The sequence below is a fragment of the Bos javanicus genome, chromosome 7 (assembly GCF_032452875.1).
Source record: "Bos javanicus breed banteng chromosome 7, ARS-OSU_banteng_1.0, whole genome shotgun sequence".
NCBI lineage: Eukaryota > Metazoa > Chordata > Mammalia > Artiodactyla > Bovidae > Bos > Bos javanicus.
The window spans coordinates 25,791,403-25,814,208 of NC_083874.1; the positions used below are offsets into that span (position 1 = coordinate 25,791,403).

Consider the following 22,806-nt stretch of genomic DNA (forward strand, 5'->3'; position numbering starts at 1 on the left):
ATCCCTTTCCGAGTGACCATGCATTCTTAGTCCTTCACATGGCTCTTCAGGCAAACACTTAATGAATCTTTAGTTTTATAAGAGTATCAAAATTTGGTCAAAGAGCGGGACCGTTCTACTGTGGTATTCCTGTCTGGATATCCAGATTCTCTTAAAGGTCAGCTCATGGACTTGAAAACTACCCAGTTTTGTCCTCTCGCATTTAAAGCCTTTTAATGAAAACTTGCTTTGTTTGTCTTGAAACAAATATGTTTGAGTTCAAAGATTTGGCACCAATGCAGCCTTGTTTATTTTAACATAGGTGGTGGAAAAATAGCTACTTTGTAAGAAGCTGTGTGACTTCCTGAACGTTCTCTTTTCCAAGACAGAGTGGCCCTGACTGGAGGACAACATCTCCCGCGGGGCAGGAGGAGAGAAGGTGGGTGAGTTATGCGGTGATCCTGCTTTCTATAGAGCACTCAGGGCTCCCGTCTCCATGAATCACAATTGATTTTTTAACACAGACAGATTTCATCTTGATCGATCTTAGACAGTGTTGAAATGAATGCTCTCTAAAATCTAGGCAACTGTATCTTTGTCCTTGCGTCTGTGAAATTCCATGAGAAAAGTGTTCAGAAAGAACTTCATTCAGTGAAAGATGTGGACAGTTTTGGAAATGCTCAAACAAAACCTGTTGAATTTCTATGAACCCCCAGTGAGGAAAACATTAAGAACAGGGGTTTTGAAAGAAACATTTTCCACATTATTTCACAGGTCCGGCTTCCTTTCTGAAAGTTACTTGTTTGCTCTCATAAATAATACTTTTTCCAGCTGGCACACTTAAACAGGATCCATTGAAATAAATTTCATGGGACATTGAGCAATTCCAGTCCTTTTCTCAATCAAAACTAAAGGTTATATTATTTGTTCTGTCCTTCCCTTTTGAGTGCCTAGGAAAGAAGCTGTTGATATTATTGTTAATGTTTCAAAGAAACCTACAGCTGCTAAGTTTTTTTCTTAGGTGAAGCACAGCTTTCCACCTTGGTCACGTCCCTGAAGATAGGCTCTTTTAGGTGTTAGAATTTCTCAAAGAGCAAGAGATGGTAACGGACATCTCAATTCTTCTGTTGGCTCTCATTCCTCTCCTGAATATGTTCATGGTTAGGAATGTTGCTGTTGGCTGGAAGTGCATGCTGATGTAACCACCTCGTTGGTCTGGTGTGCCAGGTGGCATGAGGACTGAGCATTTTGGAAATGCCCATGATTTCCATCAGCATAGAAAAAATTGACTAGTTGGCAATTAGAGCAGATCAATAATGATTCTTTTGTGTGGGCATAGATGGAACAGAAAGCCTTTCACCAATTTTAATAAAAACTCTGAAACATGATTATAAAGGAGCATTGGGGGAAATCCTATGACCTCTTTGGAACATATAAGAAGGACTCTCAGGGTGACCCTAGAGGTCAGAGACAAATGGCACCTTGGGGATGGCTCTTTCCAAAGAGAGTATCGTGTTCTCACTGGCTGCTTTAGAAGTAAGGCAGAGACCTCAACAAGACTTGAGAATAGAATTTATTGGCCAGTATGGGGAAAAGTTGGCCTTTAACCCATATGATGGAGGGAGGCTGGTTCACTAGTAAAATAATCTTCAGGGTGGGGAACTGAACTGGGAAAATAAGTAGAGAGAGGAGCAGAACATATTTAACATTTAAGAACATATTAAAATGTGAATTCTAACAAGGAGGCATATGGAGGCTTCTGGACTCTTCCAAGGGCGTATGGGTCAAACTTGTGCTCAGTAATAAAAAGCAAGGGCCTCTTTCTGACAGAGGTAGGCCTGGCAGATGGTAGGGGAAAGAGGTGTGGTTGCAAACAGCCCTAGGCTTTGTCAATATCAGCTGTACCCGCAGATGTGAAAAGACAGACTTTCCTCATACAAAGTGTGGGAGAAATACCTGTGTGGTGGGATTACCATCTGCACCAGCACTGTGGTAACAATTCAGAGCACAAGTACAAAAACCACCAAATGCCCTCATAGGCACCGGTAGGGGAGGGGCAGTTTTGCTTGGAATTTTGCAGAGCTGATACGCAAGATATTTCTCTGGGTTTGGGTACTTCGTGAAGAGCATTGAGGGATACTGGTTCCTTTTCTCCCTGGACATCTTGCCTTGAGGCCTGGCACCAAAGATGGTATCTAGGCTGCAACACAGACATAGTCTACCCCTGAAGCCAGGTATCACTCACTGTGCCTCAGGGCCCTGGGCACCTGGTAGAGCATCTAACCCTGTAGCAGCCCCTCGTGCTTGAGGGCCGTCTTGCTGTTTCAGAGCTCTTCGTTTGCAGAAATCTGTGCTCTGAAACTAGGCATGTGGGCTTTGCTTTTTCCAGAGCTCTGGTGGAGTGTCCTTCCCCAGACCTTGCCAGAGGCCATTCCCTCGCTCCCTCTCATTTCTGCTTTGATATCATTTTACAGTGAGACCTTTCCCTATCGCTGTGTATAAAATAACCCCCTCTCCTAGGATCTGCCCAATCCCCTTACTCCACTTCTGTCGTAAGCCATTTTGCACCATATGACATTTTAAACACTTACTAGTTTTTTTTTTTTTTGCCTTTATCACTCCACTACAATGTAAGTTCCATGAAGGGATTTAGTCTGTTTTGTTGACTGCTATTTCTTACCATAAGCATCCTTTTGAATACATGGGAAATAAATGAGTGAGGTCTTAAGCAGAACTTTTAACTCTGATTTCTCTCAGTTTCCTCAGACTCATAGGCAGTTTGGGCATCAAGGGAATGACAGATGGGAAAAGCTTTTTTTTCTTTTTCTTTGCAGGTGATGTAACCTGAATAGGGCCAGGGTATAAAAGTTAAACAGTGTACCCAAGGAACAAAGTGAAAGACTTCTCACTCTGAGAAGGAAACAAGCAGTTTGCAGTGTTTCTTAATTAGGTGACATTAGGTGGTAAGTGAGGGGTCCTACCATGCTTTCAGTATTGTCCTTGGAGTGGCACTGGCGATTTTCTTATCCTTAGTGGAAAAGCATCAGAACAAGTGATTCAAATGTGGTTTAGAAAATGCCAGAGTCCAAGAGGGATTGACTTGTCTCTAGATTTCAATTTATTTAAATCTTCCCTTAACCATCCCTTGATTTACATTTTTGAAACCAAGATAGCCAGTAGAGCTGGGGAAATATGTATAGTTGTTTCAAAATTAAGTTTTATATAGTATGATTCATAATTTACTGAATTTTGTGCTAGCCCACCTGCTCTGTGGTTTCTGGGTACCATCTTGCATGTGAAATCTCTTATGGCAGTTATACTCATGCTGCCATGGAGGAAATAGCCATTAGGAAAGCTTCTTTAAACACCAGAGGGCTTAAGGACTATATAAGAGATACCTAAACTTTCTAGTTGCCTTCTTGTCTATCACTCTGAATTACAGATGCCAGGTACGGTAGGTTCTGAAGTAGGCTTTATGACTTCCTACAGGATACATGGATAAAATTTTAGCTCCAACATTGGTAAAATGGAGATAAACCCATAAAGTCCATGAAAACCTGGTTGCCCAATCCCACATTAAAGATCCTTATGGAGTTTAGAAGAGGTGTGTGGAAGCCTTAGAAAGATGAGTTCTCTAACCTCCTGTAGAATTGGATCAAGAAAAGGGGCTAAGAGGATTTTTGGATTTCTTAAGAGGCTGGTCCTTAGAGGAGTCTCTACTAGCCTCAGGTTGCCCTACAGAAGTTCCAGCACCTTCTACTGTTAGCATTGTGGCCTCGTCAGTGGCATTCTGGAGCCAGCTCACATAGGCTTGAGAGAGCAAGTTGTTAAATTTCAGCATAAAAGGGCCAAGGTAGGTGGGAGTACTTATTTAAAACACTGAAATAGGCAAACACTATAAATTGGGGTTCTCCCCCTCTCCCAAGAGCTGTTAGGTAAACATTCACCAGTACACCACTAGCCGTTAGTCATCACTTAATGTTCGTGTGAGCACTTTGCCTGCTTGGACTTTGTGTGTGTATAGACATATGTAATATACCTGTATTATAGGGAAGAGAGGATAAAAGGATGTTTGAAAAAATTTCAGCCATATGGTGACCAGAGGGCATGAGAAGTATGATATGAAAGATAATGAGACATTTTAATGTTAAATATATTTAGATTAAAATAATTCTTGTTGAAAAATTCACTAGTTTAAGAGTGTATCATTAAAAAATTATAAAGATGCCTATGATTTATTGATAAGAGGAGAAAGGTGATACATATAATTGGAAAGTGATACATATAAAAGATCATATTTTTGTAAAAACAAAATCATCCCAACTCTAAGCAGTGTACATGTGTACATGTGTTTTTCTATGTTATGGGCTATAGCAATTAAGTGCTATTGACATAAGTAGTGAAAAGGTAGGGAAAAAAAGAGGGAAATTTTAAAATTCATATACTTTTGTTTTATTGACCTTTGGCCAAGTATTTGTTGATTACATTTTGGAGTTACAGAGTAAGGACCAAGCAAAATGACTTTGAAAGAATGGCTTATTTAAAAATGTAACATAAATGAAATGTCATAAATGTACATGAAAATTTTTGAGGTAAATAATCTTCATTCAGTTCCACACACAACATTTGCAGCATTAGATACTCAAAATAGGAAAAAAATTAAAATAATGCAAATCAGTTAGTGTATGATTGTACATGAAATGTTGAGGTTAAATGAAAGATACTACAGAGGGTGTGTGTATGCTTGTGTGTGCTTTAAAATACTTTGTGAAAACAAAAAAGGATAAAGCCATCCCGGAAAATGGAGAGCAAGATTGTTTGGACAAATACAGGCACCGTGCAGACAATGGGCTATTCATTTGTGCTGAGAAACTGGAGCCTAAGTGTCTTTCCACCTGTTCGAAGTAAGACACACGGACTCTAACCTTGAACCAGTTCTTGAATCTCCCTACAAATCTCCTAAGGAGAAAGTAAACTTTGTGAGAGGATCTCAGAAGCTACGCTGCAGTGTACACAGCTTGGCAGTAGAGATATGTAAAAAGAAAAGCCATCAGAAGGCCTGGCTCCTGTGCTAACATGCACTGGGGTATTAAACCTTTGCTGAGACGGAAGCTCTTTCCAGATCATTATAGACGTGATCCCTCAGACTCAATAGAAGATAACATATACTATCGTAACACTGACTCCACCACATCAGATAAAGACCATCACCCTACAGCCTCAAATATTTCTCTGGACATAACACACAGATTGTTTACCAGAGAGCCACCTGTATTTGTCTGGTAATCAGACTTTAAAGATAATAAGAGTACAGGGCTAGGAGCCCAAAGCATGGTCTGTTGACATAAGGAGGTGGTAACTATCCAACGCCCAGAGATCTATTATGGATAAGAGAGAAACAGGCACCTCTTGCTCCATAAGAAAATTCCTTTTTAGTTTGTTTCCTAGCAGTCGTCTAGTGTGTGTCCTCCCTGTTGTTCAGTGACTACTTAATTGAGGGATGACAGAGGATCTTTATCTGGGACATGGGCTTTAGCACTCTGGGAAAAGTCACTTTGCAGTTGATGTGAGTAAACGTGTATAAACCCTTTACAAAACTAACAACTCAAGGATCCACTTAAGTAGCTAATAACTGTGCCGGAAAAGCCCAGCACAGCTGAATTCTACTGTGAGTCCCTGATGGCAGGGTTCTAGGAAACTGCTGCCTTTCCTCGAATGCAAGAAAGGAAGGTGCCATGACGGTGTTGTCCATGGGGAGTATAATTGGAAGAATTGTGAATTCTATGAGTACTTCTGCAGTATTATAGTTTAGGGGTTATGCATGTAACAAATGCTCGGGTATAAAGTTTCTCGAAGTGTGGGTCATAGGCCAGCTGCCTCCAAATTAAAAATATGTTTCCAGACTCCATTCCAGACCTACATTTAGATTATCTGGCAAAAAATTGAGAAATATCCTTGTATCTTTCCTGTCTTCATTGAAATGTAGTTCCTATACTATAATATTAACCCTTTAAAAATGTTGAATTAGTGGTTTTTAGTATATTCACAAAATTGTACAACTCTCACCGCTATCTAATTACAGAAAATGTTCACCAACAGAAAAAGAAGCCTCTTCCCATTAGTACCCATTCTCCATCCGCCACCTACCACTCTTTCAGGCCAATAGCAACCAGTAATCTGCTTTTTTGGGCTCCAAAATAACTGCAGATGGTGATTGCAGCCATGAAATTAAAACACGCTTGCTCCTTGGAAGAAATGCTATGACTAACCTAGACAGCATATTAAAAAATAGAGACATTACTTTGCCAACAAGGTCCATCTGGTCGAAGCTATGGTTTTTCCAGTAGTCATGTATGGATGTGAGAGTTGGACTATAAAGAAAACTGAGCTCTGAAGAATTGATGTTTTCGAACTGTAGTGTTGGAGAAGACTTTTGAGAGTCCCTGGGACTGCAAGGAGATCCAACCAGTAAATCCTAAAGGAAATCAGTACTGAATGTTCATTGGAAGGACTGATGCTGAAGCTCCAATACTTTGGCCACCTGATGCTAAGAACTGACTCACTGGAAAAGACCCTGATGCTGGGAAAGATTGAAGGCAGGAGGAGAAGGGGACAACAGAGGATGAGATGGTTGGATGGCATCACCAACTCGATGGACATGAGTTTAAGCAAGCTCTGGGAGTTGGTGATGGACAGGGAGGCCTGGCTTGCTGCAGTCCATGTGGTCGCAAAGTCAGACACGACTGAGTGACTGAACTGAATCTACTTTCTGTCTCTATGATTTTGCCTACTCTGAACATTTCATATCAGTGAAATCACACAATATGTGATCATTCATAAATAAAATGATACCTACTAAATTAGTATAAATAACTAACAATATCCAGGAGATGGTGAGGACTGGGAAGCCTGGAGTACTGCAGTCTGTGGGGTCACAAAGAGTCAGACATGACTGAACAACGGAACAACAACAATATCACATTATTGCCTTCATTTGACAAATCAAATCCAGACATAGTAAAGAACAAAGTGTAAAGAAACAAATAGCTAGGAGTAAGTCAATCATTATGAACTCTAGTACTCTCCTAGGCTGTTACAGTTAAATTTGCCTTGATTTATTTTTGTCTGAAAACCAGGAGGTTACCTCATGAGGCTCGCCCTGTGAACCAGATTCTGAGTTTGATGGGTGTGGTGGAAATACGCCATTCTCTTTGCCTTCCAAGCATTTTGAGCACTTATCCTAAACTTGGAGATTTCCCTACCTACAAGTCTTTACTTTCTCAAGGTAGGCACCTAAAATTCCCTTCTACCTCCCTTGCATCCTCAAGTGCATGCTTGAGCCCTGCTCTCCACCAGTCAAAATCATCTATGCCAGAACTCAGATCAAAACATTTTTGGGGTACACTCCACTCAGAGCAGAAACACCTTGCACACAGGCAGATGTTCTAGAGGGATCTTCAGGACTAGAATCAGAAGTACTAGTTGGGGCAAATGGTGGTGGTGGCAGATGGTTCTTCTGGGACAGTCCTGAGTAATTTGAGCATCATTTACAGCTTAAGTTTCCAAGTGTGGCCCTCTGACCCTCCTAGAGAGTTTGGAAGTCACTCATAAATCTTCATTTAAGTCCTATTCTGCTTAAATTTGTTGGGATGTATTTCTGTTAAACAAGAATACAATTGCTAACACAGGACTCTACCTTAGAGGTCCCACTAATGCTGAACTGTCAGTAGAAGCTTGCCCCAAATTCACTTGTGAGCTTTAGAGCCCTGGCAAATCTCTTTTTCAGAAAAGCCCTCCTTTTTAGGTTCGACTGGGCAAATCCTGTCTACCATTTAGAGTGTAAGAAGTTTCACTGATGCAATATGAATCTTTTGTGATATTTGACACTAATTATAAAGCATTTATTTACTATGCTGATTTCTAAGGTACTCTCTGTAGAACATTACCTTGGAATCATTATCTCTTTGCCAAGTCCATCAGTCTAATGGTTTAGGTGGTCTTATTAATCAACCTCCCTGCCCTACTACTTTCTTTGACACATATTCATGTACAACAACAGCTTTAAAGTTCAATGTCTAATAGCCTTATCTAATCATCAAGGATGAATGGAAAGTTCTAAGGAAAAATACGAATTTGTGATTTTTGAACTTTGTATGTACATGTTGTACACTTAATGCCTAATCAAGAACATAGTCAACCATTGCTCTCAACAAATTCCTTCTTATACTTTTTGATATAAAGAGACTCCTTAGATGCTAGTGGGCCATCTGAGAGACCTAGGAGAGGATGGTTTCTGTGATGTTGAAGATAAATTCTAGGCAATAAGCTGTGAATATTCTTAAATGTATCATTTATGTTCATTCGGATTCTTTCCCTAACACCCTTCATCCTCAATAGGTTACTGCACATAAGGAAGAGACCAAGTTTTGAGTTTCTTAAATCACTCTGAAATGAAAGCTAGAAGCGGTGCTCCAGTGGATGTTTTGACATTTTATCTACTCTATGTTTGGTTTGCTCTAGCATGTGGGCATCCACAGAAAATGTCACAAATCTCAGTTGATACTTTCTAAAATATATTGAAGTTGATGTCTACAATAGCTCCCAAGGCACGCAGTGTATGCATACCCCATATAGGTCTATGAATATATCTGTGAACCTATAATTTCAGATTGAGAAACACCAGCCTGGAGTCTTACTACTGTGCGTTTTTAAGGCAACACATAGTCATTGCAAAAAGAGGGACCTTGTTAACATAAAGTTTGTCCATGAGGACAAATATTTTAGGATAGAAAATTTTCCCAAAACATATCTTGAAAATAAAAATAAAAACCCATCCATGAAAACTAATCACAGAGTATCCTAAGAAAATTAATTTGGTATATTTAAAGATTACTGAATACAATCATTTATTCTCAACAATGTTTAAGACAATGCAGATACACAAGACCTGAATGGGGGAGCAGTCAGAGCCTCGAGGCATATAATTTTATTGGTGTGAATTCCCAGAGGAATCACACTTGAAACTGACTAGCAAAAGATCCATTTGCTAGGAAGTCATCTTGAAATTTAAATTCATATCCTGAGATCGATGGCTGAAAGACAAAGTAAACACCGCAGGCAACACACTTTTGGAGAAGTCATGGAACTATCCTTAACTGAGTCTTTCTCTGACTAAACTTGAACTATTCCAATATACTAAAAATTTGCACATTTATGAGCATTTAACATGCTCATGGTTAGGCTGAATTCCACCTCAATCCTAGGTTTCTATCCAATGTAACTTTCCATTACAGCAATGACTAGCTAAACATTGCAGCCTTTTAAGGGTTACTGTGATACAGCTCCTTAATTACTTTTGCTCCCTCATGAGCTCTGTCTCTGGGGATGGGTATGTTTCAGGCGTGGAAGAGTGTTCAGGGGGGAACATTCCCATGAGCTCAAGCTGGACATAACTTGTTTTTAAGGCTTACTTTAAATATCTGGCAGTATTCTCATTAGCAATTCCATAAAGCAGCATAATGCCTCTTATTCTCATTTCCGCCTAGTCCCTCTTCTGAACTTGCATTCTGACTGCTTGCATTGTTTTTGCTCCCACCCCCACCCTTGTGCACCAGGCATTCTCCCCTCCTCCAGCAGCAGCCTCCCTGTTTGATCACCAGGCTTCCTCCTCCCGCTCCTCCTCTTAACACTTCCTCCTAGCCAGTTCTTCCGTGAAGACAGACAATAACAATTGACAATCAAATCTCCCCGCACCCAATAAGCCCAGAGGATGAGAGCCTGGCTTGTTAGGATCAGCACAGATAGTTGAAGAATGAACAATTAATAAGGATGTCTTTTGGTTTTGTATTCCTTAACCTCTTCCTGGAATCTTGTGAATGATTTCTATCCTTTCTGTGAGAAGCTCAAGTTCTCCTTAGTCCTGGCCACACAATATTGCCACACATTTTTAATGAAAAAAGTTAAAAAGGTGTGGAGTTATTATTTTAGGCTTTCTTCATTTTTAAGGTGACTCATATCTAAAGCATCTGTCGACTCTCTGACTGGTTACCCTCCTTTGAGAAATCACACCCGTCTAAACAAGTCTGTTTAAACCATTTACGTTGTATGGTTGCTGATTATTATTATAGGTTCTGAGGCTATGACAGTGCCTTTTCATTTATTAAGGCTCAAGAGAACTCCCCCTAACCCTTCTGTCTCCCTAAAGTCTTCCAGTAAAGTTTATGTCAGTTCTCAATAAATAGGACTTAAGAGGAAGAGATTGGGTAAAAAATAAGATGATTTATGTTTGAAACACTACCAATGATAAATATCTGCACTTAAGCAGTTACTGAAATTAACATTTAAAATTAGAAACAACTTCCCTTTTCCACGGAGATGGCAATGGCACCCCACTCCAGTGCTCTTGCCTGGAAAATCCCATGGATGGAGGAGCCAGGTGGGCTGCAGTCCATGGGATCGCTAAGAGTCGGACACGACCGAGCGACTTCACTTTCACTTTTCACTTTCATGCACTGGAGAAGGAAATGGCAACCCACTCGTGTTCTTGCCTGGAGAATCCCAGGGACGGGGAGCCTGGTGGGCTGCCGTCTATGGGGTTGCACAGAGTCGGACACGACTGAAGTGACTTAGCAGTCCCTTTCCCATTTTGCAAAAGAGGAGATTGACATCTTCAATGATTTCTAGGAAAAGATATGAAAATATATTTGCTTAAAAAGTAAATTCTTGACCATTCTGAGGTTCCCTGGTGGGTTCAACTGAGGGCTGTCTATGGGGTTGCACAGAGTTGGACACGACTGAAGCAACTTAGCAGCAGCAGCAGCAGCAGCATCTATTCTAGAGGGATTCCTGATGGTGTTTGAGAATGCAGAGGCTGAAGCAGAAGTCCAGAAGAACAAAATAGGGACGTGGAAAGGTGTATGTAGCTGACCCTGCAGTGGCTCTCTAACCACAGGCACACTGATGGTTCCAGAAATGTGCATCCAAAAAAGAATTTCAAAGAAACTTTGGCTAAGTCAGCTGCATTTCATTTAGCACTACGCAGGGGGCATATGAGTCATCAGACCTCCCAGTTGGGATGTTTGTTTACAGGGTCAAGCAAGAATCAGAATCAGGTAGGATAACTTTCTCCAAGGGGGTCAAGGAGATAAAGGTTAGGAAGGCAAACTTTGAGGGACAGGAATGTGGTCAGAACTGCCTCTTAGCATCAAAGATGATCTTTACCAGTTATAAAACTCCTCAGCAGTAGTTTTCCATTTCCCACAGCATTGACAGCTGCCTAATGCAATCACATATTCTTACTCAGGTGACTCGGAGCAAAAATACCCATGTTATTCCTCTGTGTCTCCTTTGGCAGATGTAGACAGTGTTCTTCATGCTCTCCTCGTGTGCAAAAAGAATAAGTATTATAACAATAAGCACTTTTTTAGGTTCAACAGGGACATATATTTATTGTGAAGACAGGGAGTAATTAAGAGTCATACTCAATAAAAGGCAATCAAATACTGAAAACTAGATGCTTTCACACTGTTAGAGAAATGTCCAAGCATTTATTGCAAATGATGATCAAGATAAGGTAGCAACAGTGAAATTAATGTCAAGATTAATGAGGGCTGGCTTTGTCCCAAGCGCTGTCTTCTTTACCTGTATCATCCCTACTGGTCCTCACAATAGCCCTACTGAGGTAGGATCTAGGATTATCCTATTTCACAGATGACCATGATGCAGAATTCTCAGAACGTTCTCTTACCAAGGATGCTATTAAAGTTAGCAGTGAACAGAGTTGTAGGGATGTTTGCTGGGTTTGTTGTTGTTTTGTTGTATTAGATAGCTAGCACTTAGGTAAGTGTACTGTGTGCGTGTACTGGTCTAAGAACTTGATAAGTGTTCTCATTTAATGCTCATGACAACCATGTGAACTAAATACACATTATCATCATTTTGAAGTTGTGGAACTTGAGCCTCAGAAAATCAAACAATCTGCTCAAGGTCACCCAGCTCACGAGCCAGGAGAGCAGGCCTCTCACCCCACTGTCTGTCTAGAATGTTCAAAGGGAAAAATGTCTGATACAAGCAGTTGATGTTCAAGCATTTCTTAAACATTTATTCAACTTGCCCAGTTTTCTGGGGCAGGGGTGGATGTGTGGGTGTGTGGGTATTGTGAAGAAGAGATTGAGGCAGGTGTAGAGGTCTTTTCCCCCATCTCTTCTTCTCAGACCTTGACAATGACTCTTATACCTTATGATCACTGGTGTGAGAGCTCACATTTCCTCTTATGAATGTTACTGCCTAGTAAACTGGTAGTGATGATAGACTGATCATTGGGGATTAGAAGCTATCTAACATATGACTGGTCAAAATCAATTTCAATGCTAATTCAGCTAAAGTTAACAGCTTAGGTTTTATTTTACTTAATAATTTCATACTTCACATTTACTGCAAAATATATCCTATTTTTCCTCAACTATCAAAGCACACATTTCTACCTAACTTGTTAGATAATCCCTTAAATTTCAAACAAATCCAAACTGGAAACTTCACCATCATGAAGGGCAGTTGCCTCTACTTCAACACTGACACCACCCACTTGCTCTCTCAGGCAAGGAGAGGAAATTAACATTTGCTGATGGAGTGTTGAGCATCTGGAAAGCCTGTCTGTGGTTGAGAGTCCTGGCCTCACTAATGTAAGAACCTAAAAATAAGTAGGGGGTGGGGGTGGTGTGCATTGTCTTGAGAAGGAAAAGAATGTAAACAAACTCAAGGGGAGGAAGCTGGCTCATTCAAAATAAAGAGGATGGGGGTACTGGGGGTTCTTCAGATGACAGGGACCATACTCCATTTCTACCCAAGTTCTTTGGTTAGTAAGAACTCAAATAGGTATGTATGTTAAAAGAGGCTGAATTCTGACTGCTCTATATAGACCAGAAGCCCCCACAAATTTTATGGTAAGGCTTAGCACTGAACAAAAAGGGCCATGGTCCTTGAAGGGCCAATAGTCATGGGTGTGGAGCAGAGGGAACAGCAGCCACACTTAGCTAGAAAATTGTGCCCCTCAATCTTGGGATGGTAAAACCTCTGGGGTTCCTATGCAGACTCTGAGCAGGAGAGACCAGTCTTCCTGCCGAATGTCTGAGACCAAATTTCCTGCTAATAATGACAAAAGGAGGCCTTGGCAGATATATATATACATTTTTTTTTTTTAAAGCAATTTGATATTTTTTTTTTTGTCCATTGAATGTCATGGAACTAGATGTAGAGGGATAATTATGTTCTCTTTCATACCTTTTGATTCTCTGGAATTTATTGCATAAATTTTAATCTCAAGTTTTACTTGGTTTAATAATAATAATTATCATGATAATTTTTATAAATCAATTTCTAATGTCACTCACTCTGGGATCATGTTCTGGATACCTATAGATATAAGATGAGATGAATGACTTAAATTACTAGTGCAGCAGAATCTAATATCCATTCATCAAAATCCACTCTCTCCTCTTCTTCTTGCATGCACAATTAAACTACCTTTCCCAGAATTCCTTGCAGTTAGTGTGGCCTCATGACTGAGTTCTAGGCAATGGAATACAAGTAGAGGTTAGGTTCTTCACTTCCAGATATGGCCTGTTATACCTTCCAAGCAAACACATCCACAGTCTTTTCTCTGTCAATGGAAATAGAGAGGATCCCAAAGTAACTGGAAATCTACATGTCAAAAATGACAGAGGTGCCTTCAGTCTTGAATGACACTGAGTTATGATGAATGAACAGAACCTGCCCACCAACAAGAACTTTCAAAATAGACTATCACTAGAATGAGCTGGAGAAGGCAATGGCAACCCACTCCAGTACTCTTGCCTGGAAAATCCCATGGGTAGAGGAGCCTGGTAGGCTGCAGTCCATGGGATCGCAGAGAGTCGGATACGACTGAGTGACTTCACTTTCACTTTTCACTTTCCTGCATTGGAGAAGGAAATGGCAACCCACTCCAGTGTTCTTGCCTGGAGAATCCCAGGGACGGGGGAGCCTGGTGGGCTGCCATCTATGGGGTCACACAAAGTCAGACATGACTGAAGTGACTTAGCAGCAGCAGAATGAGCAGGGAATAAACTTCTGTTGTGTTAAGTCACCAAAATTCTGGGCTCTCTGTTACAATACTAGTTGTATCCTAACTAATAAAATCAAAGTAACTGAAACAGCAACCATAAAAACAAGCTAACTCCCCTCATGTGTAATCACACAGTCATGTCCTCTGCAATAAACACTTCAAAATTATAGGATAGAGGTAATGAAATAGATGTCTAAATTTAAAATTCACTATCAAGTTCTTATTTAGGATGCCTATAAATGTGCTTTGTTTGCCATACAGAGCATTCTATTTTATTTGAAATAATTGCCTAAATTTATGAAAAAAATTTCACTAAAAATTTGGATTTTCATCTTCTGAAAAATTGGATAATTTGGCCAACTTGGGCTTTATTCTCACTTTTATGTAAATCATGCACTTTCCAGATTCATATGACTTGTCCTGGCCATCTTCCCTCTCTCGCATTACTTACTTGGCCTTTGAATGCAGTTGAATTTGCTTTTTGTGTTATTATAAATAGCTGGGGATTAAAAAAATATGCAGTCCAACCAGCTATAGTTACAATGAGTAAAGATTAACTATTTGCATGTTATGCCCTTGGCTTCATTTAATGGAAATTATAGAAACAGTCATATAAAATCTATTAATATACTTGCTGATCTGATATTTTTGATGGGTTTTTCCCTTTCACTATATCTCTCAATATCCTCTATATGAAATCCAACAAAAACTCATTTCAGAATTAACTCATTAGAAAATAAGTAATAACCTCTCCTCCCCCTAATACCATAAGAACTAGTTGATTATTTTCCCTGTTTTGCCTTTGACCATTCAGAAGACCAAAGCTATATTTCTGTCGCAACTGTACTGTAAGGAAATTCAGGACTTAAACACAAATACTCTATTTTTTCTTCTTTTATTGCTATTTTATTTCAATATATATTTTCTCAATTATGGTTATTTATATGCTTTAAAAAATTCAACTATTTCATCCTTGTATTTTTATAGACCATCTCAAATTCTTTGTGAAATTAGAGTATAAATAAATAAGTATGGTTAAATTAAACATTATAGTTAATGTTTAATAACAGTATAAATTATATCAAGAGAAGAGATAAAGCTGAATATTCATAAATGCCAGGCTATATTTATTTAAGATATAAATTTTTATTTGATTATTTTTCCCTTTTGAAAATAGGATAAAGTTATAAAGAATTTCTTGGTATTTCTAGATCATTTGCTGTTAACTAGAGGGACATGATTTGTTGTTGTTTCATTTTTAAAAATTAACATTAAAAAGCAGCCATCATCTACAGACAGATATGTTCTCTCATTTACTTGTCCAATCACTCCACAAGGCATCTATTGAACAGCTATTTGTGTCAAGAACTATGTGTGAATAAAGTCAAGTTCTAGAACTTGAGGACTCAACTAATGGAGTAGAATAAAGGCTAAAAGAGATATCCATAGAATGCAGACTAGAGGGAAGGTGAGTTTCTGTCTGAGGAGTCAGCAGAGATTCTTACCCGGGGACTTGTGTAAAGCTTGTTGAAAGGCCAGTAGAGGTTGAAGTAGGGGCAAGAGCTTAATTCGTGAAGAGATGGAGGCCTGTAGGTAAAGTCAGTGAATTCCAAACCCTCAAATCAGCACTATCTTTGAGTATCAAGATACTCAAAGGGAAGGGATGGAGGAATAGGTCAGGAGATGAAGCTGGCAAAGGGAAAATTGTAGGGACCTGGCTGAGGTCCTTGCTTGCCATGATAGCTATTTACTCTGTTGCCGTCAATGAGCAGCCTGTGAGAGTTTTAAGTAAGACTCATGTAACTGATTCTGTAGTCCATGGAACCAGTTCTGAAAAAACTGCCCAGGATGCTTTTATGGAATCAATCTTATTAATTCTCTTAAGGCTTCTTTTTAAAACTTTTATTGGAGTATAGTTGATTTACAATATTGTGTTAATTTCTACTGTACAGCTACATGAATCCATTATACATATACATATAACCACTTTTTTTAAAGATTCTTTGCCCATATCGGTCATTACAGTGTAGGGAGGAGAGTTCGCTGTGCTGTACTATAGGTTCTTATTAGTTATCTATTTTATATACAGCAGTGTGTATATGTCAATCTCTGTCTCCAAATTTAACCCTCCCTGCTTTCCCCCTTGGTAACCAAGAGTTTGTTTTCTACATCTGTGAATATATTTGTTTTGTAAATAAGTTCATTTATATTGTATTTTTTTCAGATTCTACATATAAGCTATATCATATGATATTTGTCTGTCTCACTGACTTCACTCTAGCTCCATCCTTGTTGTTGCAAATGGCATTATTTTGTTCTTTTATGGCTGAGTAATATTCTATTGTAATATTCTAGCATTGGATTATAATATTCTATTGTAATATTCTAATATTATAGTAATATTCTATATGTACTACATCTTCTTTTATTCTTTCACATTTTAGAAAGTTTATCTTTGTGTGTGTGTTGGTTTCTGTCAAACTTCAACGTGAATCAGCCATAGGTATACATATGTCCCTTCTCTCTTGAACCTCCCTCCTTCTTCCCTCCATCCCACCCCTCTAGGTTGTTACAGAGCCTTGGTTTGAGGTCCCTGAGTCATACAGCAAATTCCCATTGGCTATCTATTTTACATATGGGACATAAGTTTCCATGTCACTCTTTCCATGCATCCCATCCTCTCCTTCCCCCTACTCACATGTCCATAAGTCTGTTCTCTATGTCTGTATTTCCATTGCTGCCCTGCAAATAATTTCATCAGTACCATCTTTCTAGATCCATATATATGCATTAGTATATATTTGTTTTTTCCTTTCTGACTTACTTCACTCTGTATAATAGGCTCTAGGTTCATCCACCTCGTTAGAAATGATTCAAATGTGTTCCTTTTAATGGCTGAGAAACATTCCATTGTATATATGTACCACGTCTTCTTTATCCATTCTGCTTTTGATGGGCATTTAGGTTACTACTATGTCACAGGTGTTGTAAATAGTGCTGCAATGAACATTGAGATTGCATGTTGAGATTTATGCCCAGGAATGGGATTGCTGGGTCATATGGTGTTCTATATTAACTTTTTTAAGGAACCTCCATACTGTTCTCCAGAGTGGCTGCACCAATCTACATTCTTACCAACAGTGTAGGAGGGTTCCCTTTTCTCCAAATCCTCTTCAGCATTCATTGTTTGTTGATTTTTTAATGATGACCATTCTGACCAGTGTGAGGTGATAAGTCATTGTGGTTTTGATTTGCATTTCTCTCATAATTAGTGATGTTGAGCATCTTTTCATGTGCTTTTTGGCCATTTGTGTGTCGTCTATGGAGAAATGTCAAGTCTATTTAGATCTTCTGCCCACTTTTGGATTTGATTTTGGTTTTTTTTTTTTTTTTTTTGGATGTAGAACTGCATGAGCTTTTGGAGATTTTGGAGAATAATCTCTTGTCAGTCACTTTCTTTGCAAATATTTTCTCCCCTTCCATGTGTTGTCTTTTGGTTTCTTTATGGTTTTCTTTGCTGTGCAAAAGCTTTTAAGTTTAATTAGGTCCCATTTGTTTGTTTTTGTTTCTGTTTTCATTACTATAAGAAGTGGATTGAAAAAAGATATTCCTGTGATTTATGTCAGAGAGTATTCTGCCTATATTTTCCTTTAAGCATTTTATAGTATTCAGCCTTACATTGAAGACTTTAATTCATATTGAGTTTATTTTTGTGTATGGTGTTGGAAAATGCTCTAATTTCATTTGTTTACATGTAGCTGTCCAATTTTCCTAGCACCACTTACTGAAGAGACTGTCTTTTCTCCATTGTATATTCTCGCCTCCTTCGTCATATATCAGTTGACCATAGGTCAGTTCCGTTCAGTTCAGTTCATTCTCTCAGTCATGTCCGACTCTTTGTAACCCCATGAACCACAGCATGCCGGACCTCCCTGTCCATCACCAACTCCTAGAGTCCACCCAAACCCATGTCCACTGAGTCAGTGATGCCATCCAACCATCTCATCCTCTGTTGTCCCCTTCCCCTCCTACCCTCAATCTTTCCCAGCATCAGGGTCTTTTCAAATGAGTCAGCTCTCCACATCAGGTGGCCAAAGTATTGGAGCTTCAGCTTCAACATCAGTCCCTCCAATGAACACCCAGGACCATAGGTGCATAGGTTTATCTCTGGCCTTTATGTCCTGTTACATTGATCTGTATTTGTTATTGTGCCAGTACCAAACTGTTTTGATTACTGTAGCTTTGTAGGATAGCTGGAAGCCTGATTCCTCTAGCTGTATTTTTAATACTGCTTTGGCTATTTGGGGGCTTTTGTGTTTCCATACAAATTGTTAGTTCTAATTCTATGAAAAATGCCATTGGTAATTTGATAGGCATTGCATTCCACCTATAAATTGCTTTGGGTAGTATAGTAATTTTGACAATATTGATTCTTCCAATCTATGGTATATCTCTAGTCAGTGGTACCGATGCTGGGAGAACTGCCCAGGGCACTTTTATAGAATCAGTTTTATTATTGATACTTTTCTGATGATTTGTTGTTTAATTTGGTATTGATGCATTTCAGAAAGAATTTAGGGTAGGTTGAAAAGGTAAATAAATTGAACTAGAAGTCACTAAAATAAGAACTTGAAAGATACATTAAGAAGGAGTTAAGGGTAGGGAAGCAGGTGTGAAGGTTGGTTCATACAGCTCATGCCCTGACATCCTACATTATCACTTTCTAGAGACAAGGTATAGAGGACTTGGCTCCAGCCTTTCTGATAGTCAAAATAACTATTAATAGATGCACAGAATCCATGGAGTAAAAGCAAGTCCGATGCTCAGTGGAAGTGCCAATATTCCTGATACAGAAATTACAGAAAGACATATTCTCTAGTACAATAATAAATGTCTTTAACAATAATCTGACAGTGAGTATATTGAAAAACTCCATAGGGCAACTTTTTTTAAAATAAAATCTTCCCAAACTAAGTCATTAGCATCATGCTATACTACCTCCCTTGTATTCAGTAAAAGCAATTCTAGGACAACTTGACGGAGAAGGCAATGGCATCCCACTCCAGTACTCTTGCCTGGAAAATCCCATGGACAGAGGAGCCTGGTAGGCTGCAGTCCATGGGGTCGCTAAGAGCTGGACACGACTGAACGACTTCACTTTCACTTTTCACTTTCATACATTGGAGAAGGAAATGGCAACCCACTCCAGTGTTCTTGCCTGGAGAATCCCAGCAACGGGGGAGCCTGGTGGGCTGCCATCTATGGGGTCGCACAGAGTCGGACACAACTGAAGCGACTTAGCAGCAGCAGCAGCAGCAAGACAACTTGATGCAGTGTAGAAATGTGACTTTTTGCTAATCTCACTTAATTCAGGAAGGATTTTAGGGTATCTATCTGAAAGGGAAAAGTGGACCTTATTTCAGGCACTCTTCTGTGATATGCTTCCTTTCATCCCAGCTTTTCAAAGCTAAATATTGAGCTCAAATATCACTCTTGGAGTGCAGTTAAGCACAGAACTGTCTGGTAGAAATGGTCAGCTGGGTTGGGGCTAGAACTAACATCTGGTTTTAGAAATTGTGGCGCCTGAAATAACTGTTTAAATTAAAAGGCTGCTCACCTTCCTTCACTCAGTCACTCGCTGATTAACTGATTCATTCATTTTTTTTTTTAATATTTATTGAGAGCCTGCTACTGGGTAAACACCATGAATCAGAAACTTACAGTCTAATCAGAGATAAAGACAGACACACAATTCAAAAGGAGATAGTTCTACAAAAGGCTTCAGAAGACATTCTCCAGGGGGAGAAATGAGCTAAGGAAGTACTAACAGACTCAGGATTCTCCTCAGAAATTAATTTTGAGTCTTTGATTAATCAGCTTCCTAGCACTCTCTATAAACAAACTGGCAGCTAAAATGAAGTACTCATTCCAACAGATTATTTGTGACAACCCCATAAAATTGTGGAACTGTTACTGCAATGGTCCATTTTGGAATAACTGTTAATAACTTTTTTGAACCTTGGTATGTGTCAGGCACTCTGCCAACTACTTCATAGGCATTACCTCACTTCGCCAGTTTATGTATCTTCCATGGCACCCTAGGAGGCTAAAGAATGCTATTAGCTTCATTACACAAATGGGAAGAGAAGAACTTTAGAAACCCTTGTCAGTCATGCAGCTGGGGTAGCAGGGCTAAGTCCCTAACCCAGCAACTAGCTCTCCATTACTGCTCTTATACCGACAGGAATTAGGTTTTCCCAGGCAAGAATATTGGAGTGGGTTGCCATTTCCTTCCCCAGGGAGCTTCCCAGCCCAGTGATTGAACCTGGGTCTCCTGCACTGTGGGGAGACTATACCAACTGAGCCACCAGGGAAGCCCCAATACCAGGCCCAGTGGCCTTTACAAAACCCTCATGATTCATATCTATAGCTTATCTCTCTATTCTTCATAATGGAAAGGTATGACTCTCACTCATCTTAAAGTGATTTCAATTATTAAGAGAACAAATAACATGATTTCTAGTAGCTGCTGATAATAATAGTATAGAGTGAGTTCTGTGTGAGCATTAATGGCTGGTGGTTTATAAAGATTAATGCAGCTCAGGAGCAAAGAGGAAAGTGCTGGGAACAATCTTGTGTTGTTCCCACCTGATTTTTTGACAAGCAATTAGAGAGTATACCAAAAATGTATGAATATATTGAAATGTTTGGGCCTCTAAACTCTGTATAATTCTTTTGAGAGGATGTTGGTATAAGTCCAAGATTATCAAGTAAATGAAATATATGTTTGAAGAAATGCATAGTCAGCTAATAGGTATTCACAGAATAAGTGGATTAGATTATGTGTCCAAGCATGTGACTAACAAAAATCAGACACATGCCGTGATTCTAAAGTCGATGGAGGGACAAGGTTTGTCCTTGGGGGTTTGTTCATCTTGAACTTACTCATCACCTATGGAGAGTGAGCAAACAGGCCCCATATCCAGTTAGAGAAGGGAAAATGAGCCTCCTGGCTATCAACAGAATCCAGGCTTGCTTGTTCTGAGTGACCAAACTCAGGCCTCAGGTCCCTGCATTCTCAATCTGCCTTCACTAGTAGAGGATCCTACAGCTAATATGAGTGGCTCTCACAGCAACATTTTGTGCCTTGGCTTTCTGAGGCCAAAAAAAAGAGAGAGAGAGAGAGAAAAAGAGAGAAAAAGGTAATTTTAATTAAGGTCCTGGTGGCATTCCAAAGTTTTATACTGATATTGCCTCATCCATGTGCTATTAGTTATTTAACCACTTCTTGCTGGGCGAGAGCTATGTAATGGCTCATAATTCAGAGGGTACTGCCTTCAGAGATTATGAGCAACCTGCTGATGTGAAGTGAGAGCTCAGACTCTCTTCTTCCGTGCTCACTGAGATGTTTGGCAGCAACACTCACCAGTGGGATTGGAAAGCCTCTGTCATACTTCAGTGAAATGTCACCTCTCCAGTGCAAGCACATAGGAGATGCGCCATGGGATAACCACATAAAGGGTTCAAATGAAGGTTCAAAATAGTCATTAAGCCCAGATAACCTAACCAACGAAGGTAGGATGTAGAGAGGGTTAACTATAATCAACTAATGCAATAAACATATTCCTGAGATTTATCCCACACGCGGCCATTTAGTAACAATGGCTTCTGTTCATAGACAATCACTGAGGAATTTTCCATTTGGATTAACGTGTCTGGCTCAAAAAGAAAGACCCACAGGGGAGGAATTTCCCCATTCCTCATTGGCTCCAGGTAGGACTCTATCAGATCCCATTAGCAAAGTCTCTCAGCTGATTCACTCTGATATGAGGTCTATAGATGGTAATAAAGTTAAAAGATGATAAATAAGTTAATTTTTAGATATTAATTAATTAATAATTAATTTATTGATTGATACAACCAGCACCTGTGTTGGCACATATATTTGGCAAAAATTTTCAAATGAAAGTGAAATCATGCTTATGAAACAGGAGCCCCGGAGTCAGAATATCTACACTCAGGTCTTTGCTTTGTTCCATGTAAGCTATTTTCTGTGAGCAGGCTTCTCTGACACACTTTCCTCATCTGATAAAGGTGGAGTACTCCCTGCCTCACAGGACTGTTGTGAAAAACAGATGACATAATGTGGGTGGGAGCATTTAGAAAAGTGCAGGTTATTGTATGACTCTAAGGTATTAATTACTGTCACATTATCCTAAAATTAGTCATGACAAGCTGCAGGAACAAGGTAATACTTCTAGAGTACACAGAAGTGTGAGCTTTAGAGGGGAAGGAGCGGGAAGACCATTCTCCTTTGGTTCGTCAGTTGGACAAACGTGTCCCATATGCCATGGTCCCGGCTTGCTATACTAAGAGCGAGGCCTGGAGATGCTTCCCAGAGGCAGGAGTTATGAGGGTGACAGCGAGATGCTGGCCAGGGACAATGGTACTGGGGAGAGTGGAGAGTCTAGGCTGAAAGAGATGGGGATTGTGCTGGACGGTGCAGTGATCTCAGACACGAGCCATCGTGAGAATCACTGGAGGACTTGAAAAACATATTGCTGGATCCCACTCCCAGAGCTTCTGATTCAGAAGGTGTGCGATGAGACCTCAAAACTTGCATTTCAAGTCCCGGGTGACTCTCATGCTTCTGGTCCTGGGGCCACACTTTGAGAATAATCTGGATAGTATAAGAATTACTGCATCTCAGCTGTAAACAATCAAAT

The 22,806-nt window shown here is 39.7% G+C and overlaps 1 protein-coding gene and 1 long non-coding RNA gene across 6 annotated transcripts in view; one reads left to right on the plus strand and one right to left on the minus strand.

Moving 5' to 3' along the window:
• The window catches only part of CCDC192 (coiled-coil domain containing 192), a 222,190-nt gene that overhangs the window by 122,282 nt on the left and 77,102 nt on the right, over positions 1–22,806 (minus strand). The window lies entirely within an intron of this gene.
• The window catches only part of LOC133250984 (uncharacterized), a 301,920-nt gene continuing 279,425 nt past the window's right edge, over positions 312–22,806 (plus strand). Inside the window, exon 1 of the long non-coding RNA XR_009737471.1 lies at positions 312–418. This is a non-coding gene — a long non-coding RNA (uncharacterized LOC133250984). The remainder of the gene's footprint in view (positions 419–22,806) is intronic.